This window comes from Zonotrichia leucophrys, chromosome 4 (assembly GCF_028769735.1).
Source record: "Zonotrichia leucophrys gambelii isolate GWCS_2022_RI chromosome 4, RI_Zleu_2.0, whole genome shotgun sequence".
In the NCBI taxonomy this organism is placed as follows: Eukaryota; Metazoa; Chordata; class Aves; order Passeriformes; family Passerellidae; genus Zonotrichia; species Zonotrichia leucophrys.
Genome location: NC_088173.1, coordinates 51,518,018 through 51,530,987, shown reverse-complemented (window position 1 = coordinate 51,530,987; position 12,970 = coordinate 51,518,018). Strand labels below are relative to the sequence as shown.

General features: G+C 38.9%; 1 long non-coding RNA gene across 1 annotated transcript; it reads right to left on the bottom strand.

Annotated features, from left to right (window-relative positions):
- Window positions 1-1,924: 1,924 nt before the first annotated feature.
- Window positions 1,925-5,722, bottom strand: LOC135447453 (uncharacterized). Its single transcript, XR_010440137.1, has 3 exons — window positions 5,641-5,722; window positions 5,345-5,445; window positions 1,925-2,985 (listed from the first exon to the last, which is right to left on the bottom strand). It is a non-coding gene; the product is annotated as an uncharacterized LOC135447453 (long non-coding RNA).
- Between the last annotated feature and the right edge of the window lie 7,248 nt (window positions 5,723-12,970).

The window sequence follows — 12,970 nt, the reverse complement described above, 5'->3', positions numbered from 1 at the left end:
CAACTTGGCTAGCCCATGAGGCACTGAGCTGACATTAATTGGGGAGCTGCAGTGATTTGGGCCAAGTACTGTCATGCACACATGATGGGAACTCGCCTCAGTAATTTCTGCTCACAAAACCAGATGAATTTTAAGGCTAAAAACTTCCCTTTTAAAGCCCTTTTCACATCTACTGACAACCTTCATTGTTAGCTGCTAACTTTCTTGGGTGCATTGATCTGCAAGTCTCATTTGAATATATTCATTATTATACTGCCAGAAGAAACAAAATAAACTTAATTAGAGGTCACATCACTTACAGTTCAAGTTAATTAAAAGCCTAATCAAGCCTTTTGGGAAACAGTGGCCTGTCAGTGAAAAAATGATAAAGGGAATAAATGGCATTATCCCCACACTAAGGACAGTAATCTCTAAAATTGCCTTCTCTTCCTCCCCTGCCTGATGTTGCACAAAAAGAAACACACAGGATAGTATATATACTCTTACATAACATTCATACTAAATAAATGAGTTTGCCAGCTTTCCCTCAGCCTGGGAATCCATGCCTGTTGCAGGAAGAAATGCAGGAATGATGCTGCACATCTTTATGCTGCCTAGCACATAAAAATGATCAGTCATTACAAGGTCAACTTTCCAACTCAACTGCATTTGGGAGAAGTATGGAAACCAGCTGGAGGCCTAACAGGACTGAATCTCCAATTAATAAAGATGAGATAGGCAGAATTCATGGGGTGCACACTCCTACTGCTGCTGTCAGCCCACCTGAGCTCTCACAAATCACTGACCTGCTGTGTAACCTGGAAAAGCCATTGCCTCCCTTGGATCTTGGCTTTGGCCATTTAAATCTGCTCACAAAATGTGGATTTCAGACTATGTTTGCTTCTTGGTAAAACACTCTCTTCACTTACTGCTGTAATATCAATTAGTACCAGCCATGTTGTAAGGAAGCTACAAAAAAAGACATTTCTCACATAGAAAGTCTAATGAGGAAAAGCTCTATCAACAGATGCTGAAAAATGTGATAGCCACTTGTTTCATATTACCAACAACCTCATGCGACAGCCTTTCCCATCAGGAGCCCACAGATGAATTTTGTAAAAGATAAATACTGATTTTTCAATTAAAATTGTTTATTGGACTCAAAGAGAAGTCCTGAACAGAAAGCACCTAAGGAGAAATCTGAGATACTCAATATGTTCATTATCTATATTTCTTCAACCCCAGGTACTTTCTGAGTCCGGCAAGAACCCATTAGTTTTAATCCAAACTGCTTCCTTGGGCATTGTAAGTAATATTCATTATTGAACACAAAATCTCAAATTGTGTCAAACTAACAGCTCAGTATCATGTCCCTGTTCCATACTGGATTCATAAAATTCCTAAAAAACAAGATCCAAATGTGTGCTTCCAAATTTTTCTGCTTGTCCTCACCCTTATTTGCTCCTCCTGGAGAATGATGAACTGTTCAAGCTGAGCTGAGCTTTTCCCCAAAACAACTTTTTATGCCAAACTCTGAGAAATCACATATTGATTTCAGTGTTGATTTGAAAGGAAAATCCAATGGAAACTTTTAGAAGACTATTTTGAAATTAAAATTCAGGGACATGAAGCTTCATTTAAAATTTTATCCTTAGCTATGCTGTTCACATCTGTTCTGGATTGCTCTTTCCATAATTTCATGATACATAGAATATTATTGCTACTCCTGAGGGCTCCACTTACTGTTAACTGAAAGGCATTATCTACTTAGATGAAAATACATTTCCTATTTGTGGGAAGAGCAAAACCACAAGCATGGCTGTGTTTTCCTGGATTGCCCCAGAGCAGTCACTTTTCCTACACATTTGAAGAATCCAGGTTTACATGAACAGAGCAAAACCAGCTTAACATGGAAAAGCAGAAAGCAGATCAGGAAGAAATTGATAACATTGGATATATCAGCATTTTATTTTGGTATTGTTTTTCTCTTGTGACCTCTTTTCAGGGAGGGAAAATTAGGAACACACACAAATTTGATTTTTCACCTCCTGTCATTCTCTTACAAATGTTGTTCTCAGTTTCAGCACCAAAAGGAAATATCTAACATGGCTTACAGATTTTGGCAGCTGAGCAAATTCTTAATACAAATGAACATTTCAGTTGCAAATCAAGACTAAAATAGAGATTTATTACGTCTGGAACTCAACTGGAAGAGCTTAATTCCATTTTCCTTCTTCTCATGACAGTTCCCACCCAGCATGCATAGTATGCTACTCATAAAAATACATCTGTGCTTAGAGTGAAGGTGGGCACAAATCTCTTAATCAGATGAAAGAATTCAGGTCAGCCTTCATCAGAGAAAGTGAAAGAAAATTCAGGAGAATTTTCTTCATTCAGGAGAATTTTTCTGTTTTAAAAATAAAAGACTACTGAGATCTACTAGAAACCATGGAACCACAGAGGCATCATAAGTGTAGGGAAGCCAATATCTAGGAATGCTAAAATCAGAAGAAAAAAGCAATCAGTGCTAAAACAAAGTACCAGAAATGATGGACGCCAGGAATGAAAGAGAGATGTGTCATGAAAGGGAAACAGCTAAGTGGATATTGAAGGGAAGGTTCATTGAAAAGAAAGATGAAGGACAAAGTAAAAATCCATGAGAATAAAATATACATAAAGTGAGTCATAACAGGATGCTTGTATTTTGTCAGATTTAGTCATCAGCCTTTGAAAAGCAATAAAAACGCAAAGCTGTGTAAAAAAGAACCAGCAGAGCTGGGTTAGAAATGCAGTGGAGCTTCCCTGGGGCAGCACACTGCCAGGGGCTCCCCTGAGCTCCACCACCACAGTGTTTGGAGTTTGGTGCCTTCCCTTCAGAGGGGAGCCATTTCACAGGGATTGTTGGCTCCAAGTGTGAAAGGCAAAGCTGTACACAGGAGCTTCTTGGGCAGGCAGAAACATGGGCTCCTTGGAGCGCTTTGCACTCTTGAACTCGGGCAAGCCAAGCTGAAACCAAAAGCAGAGTTTGTGTAACCTTGGTGAGCGTAGGAAGCCAAGTCAGCGATGGTGAATGGAGACAGATCATGGCAGAGTCCATCAGAGCACAGGACAAGAAGGAATGGGATACTATTGGCTTCTTGAAAAAGCACAAGACAACAGCAGTCCACACAGACCTCAGTATTCAAGCCATTTCTAACACATTTCTGAGCTCTGGGAGGGAATTTTGGCTGTAGTTTATATAAATGAGAGATGGAGTTCACGATATAGACTTGATTTGGAAGTCACTGCTATAGTAGCAAATGGCTTTGTGAAAAGAATCTTGGGAGTTGTTACACCTTGAAACTCTCCTCCTCTAAAGTAATCTTTTGAATGAGGAAATGTTGAGGTTTGGAGCAGAGGAAATAAAGCCCTTGCCAGGATTATTTGCCAAGGTTCTATGAAACAGGAACAGACACTGATGCTACAGATCCTGCAGGTGCTTTTCCCAGCTGCCTGCCAGATCAAGGGCCTGCTTAGCTGCGTCCTCCCTCCCTAAAATGTGCCAGAGTCAGCTCAGGTGGAACAAACAATTTTCTCCCTACCAAGAGGAAGTTTCCAGGGAGATTCTTTTGTAGGAGGGATGTAGCAGCAAATCTTCAGCTGTTGTTATGCACATACCTCTCCTTGGCACTCCTCACTGGAACTCCGACATGGATAAATTTGCCTCAGATATTGAAGTCAACCTCGTAACCAATACATATATATATAGAATGTAGAGTACCACCAGCTCCTATTCTATGGAAACAAGATAACCACATTCTTTTTTGTTACAATATTTTCCTCAGTGATAGGAAAAAAAACAGATGCAGGATTCTCCATCCTCTTTTCTCTACCCCCCCTAAAGGCCCGATCTTTATTTCTCACAACTGCTGTTCCTTGCTCAAACACCACCTTTATCATTGCTAAATTTGGTCTGTCATTTCCAGAGCCATACACAGCTTTACAGCATACAGACACCACAGCACTTCGTGCTTGGTTTCATACAGGCTTTGTTTAATCTTTTTGTCTGAAACTTTCAAAAGAGCAATTTACAGTGAAATTGCAAATAAACCTTCAGAAGTGCCTAATTCATAGCAGAGAATGCTTCTTGATCTTACAAAACCTTATTTGATGCACTAATTAAGGATATTTAAAAAGCTGTTTGAATCACTGTTTTAAAAAAATTCCATAAGCTTAACAGAACAACAAAATAAGTCAGCTGTGAAAGGTTCCCTGCCTTTAACAGGACACCTCAGTAAAAAAAAAAATTAAAATGAAGCAGTCTAAAACATAAGACCTCATTTCTTCTGTCACAATGACATTTCCTACTTTAATTCATATTAAATACTGTTATCCTTTCTCAAAAATATTAATATCTGCCCTGGTACTTTACCCTTTCTTAGGAGTCTATGGAGTTTTCTTCCTCTCACACACTCATTCCATTATCCTGGGCTCAAAACTACTTCTGCTACATTCAGTTACTCTATTTACACCTGAGGGATGGGGAAGGAGGAATAAATCTCTATGCTAAAAGTGCACAAAAACTTTAAAATTGTTTTAAAAGTAAATCAGGCATCTTGTCCTTCAGGATTTTGCCATTCTGTCACTTCAGAAGAACAGCTCTTTACCTCTCTACATTTTCCAACACACTTCAGGGGAAAGGGTGGGAATATTCTTGGAAACATTGACAGTGATGGGTTCCAGATGCAGACACTAATGCATCTCCTCTTTATTGACCACTTCCTTCAGGAATAGGCAATGTTATTCCATACCAATAGAATTACTAGTTATTCATAGTGCATTTGGCTACTCCAACTGGAGCGCTGGGTGTTGTCCACATGCATACTTGAGTGTTAATCTCTGTGCCTGAATCTTCTGCAGCACAGTAAATCAGAGCTTACAGAAAATGTATACAAATTATTTTAGCACATTAATTGATTATGTAAAACATCACATGGCTCAAATTAGCAGGCTTACAGTAGCATTTCTGAAACTGAGACTATTGGGAGGATGGACAGCATTAAACATCTGCAGCTGGCAGTAGTTCACTTGCTCTCAGGCTGAGCATAGGAAATCACTGGCTGGATGTGAGTATTCCAGCCAGGAAACCACTAATGAACCAGGGTAATTGTACAAGAGCACTTGTGACCAGTCATAATCAGAATTCATTTCTTTGTCTGCAAGCCACTCCCACTTCCAGGTCCAAATTGAGAGTTTAAAACTGACCTGGCAGCTTTGGACAGCTTCCCCCTTCCATAGTTTAGTGTTTGCCACAGCATTGATGTGGCATCTCTTCACCACATGGATTACATCACTAATGTAGATCTGAATCTACACAAATACAAACCTCAGCTTTGATGCCTTTAGTAAGTGCTCATATTGAAGAAGAATTTCATATTTTCTTGTGACTTGTTGACAACTGACAGTGACCTGACACCATTTTCCTCCCTGTGGAAAGGATAAATGAAGGGTATGAAAGAAGACTGTTAAATGGGAACTGTTGTGGGTTAACCTCACCTGGCAAGTAAGTGCCATGCAGCCACTTGCTCACACTCCCCGGGGAACGGAAGAGTGTTACCATTTTACTGCAAGAGTTCTATTACCATAACAGTGCAAAGGCTCCTCATTACTAGGATCTCATACCTCCTTGAAGTTTCTCACAGGCAGCTCCTCAAAGCACTGACTCTTCCCCCTCTCACAGCAGCCAACCAGCTCCAGCTACCCTCAACCAACCAACCCACTCTTTTATAGCACTCTTCTTATTGGCTACAGCTGCAACTCGTTACAGGCTAAGATTACTTTCTATACTCCCTTTATTTTCTTATATTGTATCCCCCTACAGAAGGGTGTACGAGATTTATGTGAATTGAGATTTCCTTGTCACACCAAGTTCAAACACCGAGCAACATCTTCCCCCAGGCACAAGCTCTCCTTACACTTCATAAGGTCTCATATGATAGATGGCTGGCAAGTTCCTGAGATCCTGGGATCCTGCCCTGTCAGGCCAGAACAGAACATGGGACCCTCTTCTAGTGCCCAGAAAAGAGCTGAAGAAAAGCTGAGGGGCAAGGGCTGAGATGCTGAATTTGGTGGAATTTGCTTTCTACTGATGCATGAATGGATCTGCTACAATTCATGTGGGAATCTTTGTTTTGCCTGGGTTTGTTTGGATCATGAAAAACTGGGAGGTCAAAGCATTGCCTTAATTATAATCTCTTTCTAATTCTTGCAATTTTAAAAGGAAAATTATATTATTATATTACATAATGGTATGCAGCAGAATCTGTGTTTGAACAATAACCACTGCTAAATGCATTAATGTTTCCCCAGATGACTAGTTTTTACTTTTTTCTTTTCCATTTATATGCACATTCTCAAAGGGAACATAGTGCTCATACTGTAAAAGGCTTGAATTGTTCTTTTTTTTTTTTTAAGAGTACTGGAATTAAATGAAGACAAAAAGGGGTATGTACGAAATGCAATTTGGTTTTGAATACTATCAGTAATCTCTATGCACCTACCAAGACACATATCTCTCCTATTGAAGATTTGCTTCAGAAAATGTTAAAGGCACATCATATCCTGATGTCCCCTGTGTGTGTGTAATGAAGGATGGTGAACATGCACTGTTGAAGCAGCTGTAATTCCTTCTACTGTTTTAAATTCTCTGGGAGTAGGAATTCAGTTTACTTTGCAGTGTAAATTTTGTTGCCCTTTCACCAAACAGTTAAGAGAAAAAAATCCCCACCAGTATTGAAATGGCTTTGCTGCTTAAGTCAAGTCAAGGTTTAGTGAGTTGATATAAATTGGCATATTTGAGTCAAGTTGTATTTTCTGCCTTTTAATATATGTTATCTTTATTATAAGGGTAACAGTATGTTAACCATATTATCAGCCTCTTGCACATCTTGTAAGCATCCATAAAATCCATATGGATTTCCTGCAGACAAAATTCATCCATTGGCCGAATCTCCACCAAACACTTGATTCATTGATAAAACCAGGTAGCAGCAGAACAGAAAGAGGGAGAAGGCTTCAAAAACATTTTGTAGTCGACTTGGATCTTATCCCTGCCAGTCATGTACTAAGGGCTGAAAGGTAATTATTCTTTAATTCATTTTCACACTGTACATCTTCCTTTTTGCACACTACAATGTGAAATGAAGATAATGGAAACATGTCTGTTCAAAAGCTGCAGGGAAAAATGAGTCGGCAGCTATGATAGATTTTACTGAATTTTCATAACTTCTATTTTAGAACAGTGTTAGCTCTGCATGTTATTGTACAAGTGCACAATGTATGCACACCAGATGGCAATTTGGGAATGGATGCAGGAGCTGAGGATGTATGTAATATTTTTCTCACAGCACACCTTGAATTCCAGGACCATTTCAAAGAATATTCTCATTTTTTTCTTTCCTTATAATGAAACATGTCTTTTCAATAAAGGTGTTTTCTGTTAAGATTAATAAACTAGGAGTGGAGGAACACATCTCTTAAACAATGAGAAGTTCTGTTTCATTCTCTTTTCACTCCTGTGAAAGCATTAATATTAAAAGCTGAAGTGGCTTGTGGCTTAAAGTGGTTATGAAAAAAATCACAGATAAAAGGACTGAAATAGCTGTAAGAACAGAACCACTTTATATTTTTATCAGTTATAATGCTCTTCCATTATAAGACAAGCAAAAGTTCTTTGCCCTGCATTTAAACTTTAACTAATCTCTTCTGCTCCAACTGAATCCATTGGTTATCCAAGGTATTCTTAACCAAAAGAAGCAATTAAGATTTACTATTTTTATGGACATCAAAGCTCTCTTGAGGCCAATTAAGATCTAAATAATCAAAATCACTTGGAGTCTGTATTCCAAGGTATAATCCCACAATGGCAGTAACCTCATCTGCAGTGGGGAAGCGAAGCCTTTCCCATTCATTAAGGCAAATCCTTTTGCAGGATAGGGTATGAAGGGTAGTTTTGTGCCTATATCCAGCACATGGATTATGAAACCTGAATCTCTTGCATGAAACACATCTGTAATTAACCAAAACTTTCTTGATGAACAAAGCAAATCCATCCACTCTTAGACTTTTGCAACTGCTCAAGGTTTTTTTTCATTTCATTCCAGCCCCTACATTCAAACTCTACCTCAATAAATGGCAAGACAACTCTCTAAAAGAAATAGAATTACTGGGCTGGGTTTTTTCTCCAAAGAATATCTGCTGCCATCTGTTGACATCTGAAGTGCTCTTGAGTCTTAAATAAAATACAATCAGATTATCAGATGTTACAAATACAATTGAACCTCTCAGCAGCACTTGTAGATATTGTCAATTAGACACTTGAAACTGAGCCACGTGTTTCCATGCTGCAATAAAAAAGACACAGGGAAGGCTGGAGTCTGTGAAAACTCTCAATTCCTCAGCAGAGAGTGGTACAAAATCATTTGTGTAGCTGTTGAGGAAAGTATTTGTAGTAAGATCAGTGGGAAAAGACAAAGGCTGCAGGGTGGTGTTTGCAGGGAGGTACTGAGGGCACAGGGATGGAAGAGCAGTGCATGGCTAAGCAGGGCCCGATATGCAGCTGGGCTGAGCATGAGTTTGGGAATAACAGTGCCTTTGTGCTTCCCTATGCAAATGTACAGGAGTCATTTACAAATTCAAATGAGGAAAGAAGTACTTTGTGAGAGTGTAGAAAACTACAACAAAGAACCTCAATGACTTCTGCATAAACGCTGTTGTGCTGAGTGCAGGACTTAAAATTTTTTGGGACTCTTACAGTTTTTCTCCTTCAGTACAGCATTTAGAAATCTATGAAGCCTTATTAAGAGAAGGAGGCCTCTTTTTTTTCCATTATTACATCAACACCAAAAAGAAAAAGTTATTGGCATGTATACAGACTTTTTCAGATGTCCTGCGTTGCAGTTAATTTGAAATGAGTTAATAAACTTCTACTGTGTCTTTTTCCAGAGTTTTATTTTTAAGACAATCCCCTATACATCTCTAATACAGTCACGGCCTGTTGTACACTATCTATGGGCATAAAACCCCCATAGATATTTGGGGGTTTTTCCCTAAGTTGAATTATACCCTTGCCTGATAAACTTCTTCATCCAACAGACAATCCTGCTTTCTCTCTATTCCTTTCCCAATCAACTTGTAAGAGGAAATATTCGTCTAAGTGTGGTGAAATTCTGTCCAGTAAGTGCATCTTCCGCATCTGAAATGGTAATTTTTCTTCTGATTCCTTGCATTGAGAGCACCTTCAGGAGAGTATTCAGATCTTTAGTGCTGACACAGGAGCTGAAACCCCCCTGTAGCAGTGGGGAAGTGCTCCCCAGTTATGGGCAATGTGCACAACTGTTTCCACTGCCAAAAGGAAGAAGTCACTCCTGTGGCTTCAGAGCTCTGCTCACATGGCAGACTGTACATTTTCGAGGTGTCAGCCTGATCAGTTGAATTTATTTGGATCCAGCATGTATTTGTTGTTGCATTTGTTGCTCTGTCAGTTGCTTTGGCTCAGATGGATCCAGGCTCTTACGAGACTCACCAATGTCAGGCATGGGCTCAGCGCAGAACCTCTCCTGGGAGATGATTCCTGCTTTCCCCAGAGGAACTGATCCTGCTTTCTGCCAGGAAGTGACAGCTGGGAATTTCCTACCAGAGGCTCTAGAGATCCCCACCAGCACACTGAATGTGCAATCGCTGCTTCGCATTGCATCTTTGCCCCAAAAAGAGACTTCAGGTCTTTTCAAGGGTATTCTGATTATTTTTCTATGCTGTTAGATAGAACTTGGTTATAAGAATGCCTTCTCTTTGAAGTTCCCAGTGCGTTTTTTATTTTCTTTATCCACCAGCTGTAGAGTAGAAACTGGAGGCTTGCTAGTAAGTGCTATCAATAAAAATGGAACTAATTAAATTTCAGGCATAATCCCCTATTATTATAAATGAGTTCAGTGAGAGATAAGATAATGGAATAATAAACCCCTAAAACCTAAGATTTAGCAAGGAAATACCAATAGAACTTGGAATGCTGCATTCTGACCTGAGTGATAAAATAAATGTTTAATCAACTACTACTGATAAGTTTTAAGCATCAGAAGAACCTGGATACAACAGCAATAAAGTCAAGTTTTGATTATTTGCAACGACTTTACATCTCTTTTGTTCTTAATAAAAAACACCAGCCCTGATTTAGGGTTCTTCAAAGAATTTGAAAGGTTAAGAGACAGCAGAAATTGGTGCCAGCATAACTAGACACCTCTATGGCTATTGTAGTATATATATAAATAGAGTTTGGATGACCCTCTTCCATGGGTATCATGATTGAAAGGAGTTCCAAGCTGCTAGATGTAGAATGTTGAGATTTCAGATCATGCACTACTGTAACCTCACATTTATCAGAGCAAAATATTCTGATCCCTGTTGAAAAGTTTATTTAGAAGCTCAGTTAAACCTGAACAGCGATGTCAAGGGCCATAATGTTAGATTTTTTTCCCCTACAGGATACAGAACATTGTAGATGAGAGTGTTTTGGTTAATCTTCCATGTTGATTACAGAGGAAATGATTTCTTATGCAGCCAGCCAAGAGCAGATCTGTAGCAATGATTTCCAGAATATTATGGCACACCAATGATTAATTGCCAAAATTGCTGTTCAACCAAGATGGCAACTGAAATAAAGACTGATAATTTTTTTATTTATAAACACATTTTATGTGCTTACAAAATGGCACATAGCAATTGAAAATAGTTTGGGATGTTGCAGTTGGCCCCAGGGTATGTTTATCAAATAGATTTACTCTACTGTCTTCTCTTAGATCCAGATTCATGTATTATGATTAATTGCTCCTTGATTCTCTGTTGCATGGGTATTTATCAACATGATGTGCCAGGGCTCTGGAGTTTGTAGGTAAGGAAGAATTATAAGAGACATTTCTCTAGAGGCTGCAGTAAAATTTGTATCAATAGAGACCTAAGGTATGTCTATAGAAAGGGAAGTGGAAATCCCCTTTCTCTTCCATTTTCAACCTTGCTTTTCCCTTTTCCAGTCTCTCCTGCTCTCTCTCTATGGTAGAGTGCTCCAGAAGAAGGGCCAGTTTCTCACAGTACATTTTTCTCCTATTCAGCTTAGATTTCACCTTGGAGAAGGTGGTGGACAGGTGAGAGCTCCCTGCTTGACACAAGTGTGAATTTGTTCTAATAAAAAGCAGCAGAAAGTTAGTAGGCAGAACAGCTTCCAAATCCCTGTGGCCATCAAAGCCAGATGCACAAGGAACACATCATTAATGCCTCTTCCAGGTGAGGGGAGCACAGTGAGCCCATGTGAAGGTTATTTCACAGAAATCCTTCTTTTACCCTCAGTTTTTAAAACTACTTTCTGCTGTCTCTCATTTTGATTTGGTTTTCTTAAACACTACAGAATTGGAGGCAGCTGTGGCTTTTCACTGACTCATACAAGCATCAGGTGTGTAAAATCTACTCATACAAGAATCAGGTGTGTAAAATCTACTCATACAAGTATCAGGTGTATAAAAGCTGTTTATGGGCCTTCATGTGGGTTTTTTTTCTGGCTGTGGAGAACAGTCCTGCAAGGTGCTCTTCAGGAGGAGTGTTGGCTTTGGAGTGCCTTGGCTGCTTGGTTTGTCTGAGGGAGTGTGTTTTCCTGGCTTCAGGAAGAGGTCAGTAAATTCTTAACTTCTTGAGGTTTTTTTGCCGGTCCACAAATGTTCAGAGTGGAGAAATATCTGCATGTTTAAATCAGATGCTCAACAAAGGACTTTTTGTAAATGATATCTGAGTTTTGGGATATAGAGCTACCAGAAAATGGAGCAGTCAGATAGGTGAAAAGATACCAAGGTGAAATAATTCCACTGAGTAGACAAACCAGTGAGTGTGGTTCGTGCTTGCTGGGTTCAGGTGTGTAAAGGAAAGGACTGGAGAAGGCAAGATGAAATCTTGTGGCATTAGGAAGTGATAGACCTGCCCAAGTGTTGGTGAAATGTAAAGGGAAAGCAGAAGTAATGTGGGTAAAACAGCCAGTGGGAAAAGAGTACTGGTCTCTAGAAGTGAGTAGAAACAGGGACTTGAGGCTATAAATTTGGAGTAGAAAATACCAATGAAGTTTGACATTTGTTTTAATACCAAATGTAATGTTTCCTTGGCTTGAGTGTAAAAGTTCTTGTCCTGTTTCAAATGTATTTTTCTTTTTTTGCTGTGCTTCTTGTGATTCTAATCTGGAATAATTTTGGGGTCAAGTGTAAGTATATATTTATACTTTGGAGTAATCTGCCTGAATACTTCTTTTCTACTCTTACCAACTAAGGTTAACCAGTTATTTTGTTTTTTCTGTTCCATGGCTGGTTTTTTTTTTGTGGTCTTGAAATATGTGAGAAGATGAAAGTTAATGTAAAAAAATTCACCTAGGTTCTGATTTTTTTGTTTTATTCCTTTGTTTTTCCTCAGATAATGTTTTTTTCTTGGGCTGTATTTTTCAGGGAGTTCTTTTTCTAAGCAAGTTTACTTCTGATGAATTAGATGACATGGATAGGTAGTCATAGTGTTTCAGACAATTTCCATGGGAAATGAAAATAAGCTGGAGGCAAGGTGTGGTTTTTCTGGTCAAATTTCACTTGTGGTACTTGTGTGTAAAGCAGAAACAACATGTTTCTGTTTTTTTTATTTTCATGGAATGTTTATATTTTACATTAATATGCTTGTTAAAGTGTAAATAATAAGTGATCCAGACCAATAGGTCTAAGATTTCACACTGTAAGTATTGTAAGCTTGATGCTAAATGTGTAATTCAGTGTCCCTTTTGTGACATTTAGGGAGCTTTAAGGGCACTTTACTTGTGCCCCATGGCTTTGGGTTCAGTGAGCACCATTGATCTTAATCTGTGACACTTCTGTAACTCTCTAGCAATAATGTACTGCTTTCTCTTACTAACTGAGAACCAATACATGTGGTCAAATTAACC